Raw genomic sequence first — 2,034 nt, forward strand, 5'->3', positions numbered from 1 at the left:
ATCATCAGGTCCATCATCACGCCAAGACACAGCATCGCAAATCAAATCTTCGGTCAGGTTACTCATCGAGATGAAGAGGTCATCGACCTCTCACATCAGACTGGAGATCATCATCAATCAGAAGGGTACCACCTCGGAGGTCATCATCAATCAGAGAAATACCACGTTGGACAACAACGCCATTCAAAACAACGGCGTGTTGGAGATCTTCGACAATCAGAGAATCATCAGAACACTCATCAAGGGCATCACCAATAATCAGAGAAATACCAGGTCGCTCATCAACGACAATCAGATCCACAACCATCAAAGCAGGTGGATACCATCAACGTTCTGGAAGCTCAACGAATTCCTCAGGGAACATCACAACTGGTAGTCTTGGCAACAGCTAGGGTCAACGCCCTCAATCATCAAGGATTCTCAAAGCCAGCAAGGATCCTCATCGACCAGGGTTCCGAAGTATCACTGATTTCAGAACGCTTGGTCAATCAATTGCGATTGGAACGAAAGTCATCATCACTGGTCATCATCGGCATCGGAGAAACATCATCGGGGAACACACGTGGGGTTGTGAAACTCGCCTTACAACCGAGACATGACCCTGCTGTGCAGATCATCGTGGAGACTCACATCCTGAGCAAGTTGACGGCTGAAATACCGCCATTCACTTGCAACACATCAACCCCACTTCAACTAAGAGGACTACAATTGGCAGATCCTCAATTCTTGAGACCTGGGGCCATCGACCTCATCATTGGAGCTGACGCCTATGGGAAAATCATCGGAGAGAAAATCATCAGGTTTGAGAAAACCGAACTTATTGCTCAGCAGACCATTTTTGGCTGGGTAGTATCGGGACCAGTTTGTTGTAACGACTGCGTCGCCAAATCATCCTTCAAAACATCAACGCAGACGGCGAATCAACAATTATTAGAACTCCTAAACAAGTTCTGGCTCCAGGAGGAGCTACTGGATACATCGTCAACAGTTGTCATGAGCAAAGCTGAAGCCGAATGCGAACAACACTTTATCGAGACTCATCAGAGGGATTCGTCGGGACGTTATGTCGTGCGTCTCCCCTTTAAATCATCACCAGCCGCCTTGGGAGATACAGCATCAACGGCCAAGAAACGGCTATCTAAGCTATTGGAAAAATTATCGTCAGATCCAGTCACTCATAGCCTCTATAAGAAATTCATCGAAGAGTACGAGGCCCTGGACCACATGCAGCGAGCACCTTCAACTTCAGAACCAAAGCAGGCATATTACTTGCCTCATCATGGAGTGCTTAAACCAGACAGCACGACCACAAAATTGAGAGTGGTGTTCGACGCATCGCATCGCAGCTCATCAGGAGTGTCACTTAACGACATACTCCATCCAGGACCGAAGCTACAAGTAGACAGCTCCAAGTAGACAGTTCTTATCTGGTTACGTCGTCATCGTTTAGTATTTCGTGCGGACATTGTGAAAATGTTCCGCCAGATTCGTGTTCATCGAGACGATTGGGATTATCAACGGATCTTCTGGAAAGACGACGAAGGAAAACTCATCGACTTTCAACTGACGACAGTCACATACGGCACCAGCTGCGCACCTTGGCTATCTCTGAGGGTGCTGAAGCAGTTGGCCATCGACGAAGGCCATCGATTCCCGTTGGCCTTACCGACATTCATCAAGGGACGGTATGTTGACGATATATATGGAGGCGCCGAAACAGAAGAGCATCTGGAAAATATTATCAAGCAGCTCATCGAACTTTGCATGGCGGGCGGCATGCCCCTGCAAAAATGGTGTAGCAATGCACCACAAGCCCTAGAGCGACTCGGAATATTATCAGGATCAGCTCCAATCATCGAATTCGAGAAATCAACGGTGAAAGTATTGGGACTATGCTGGCAGCCCCACACGGATACCTTCCATTATAAAGCAAAGACATTCACCGAGGACACCATCACCAAGCGCGTAACCTTGTCCGAGATTGCGCAAATCTACGATCCATTGGGACTCATCGCGCCGGTGATCGTCACGGCA

The sequence above is a fragment of the Diachasma alloeum genome, unplaced genomic scaffold, assembly GCF_001412515.2.
Source record: "Diachasma alloeum isolate Michigan unplaced genomic scaffold, Dall2.0 Dall_scaffold_00187, whole genome shotgun sequence".
In the NCBI taxonomy this organism is placed as follows: Eukaryota; Metazoa; Arthropoda; class Insecta; order Hymenoptera; family Braconidae; genus Diachasma; species Diachasma alloeum.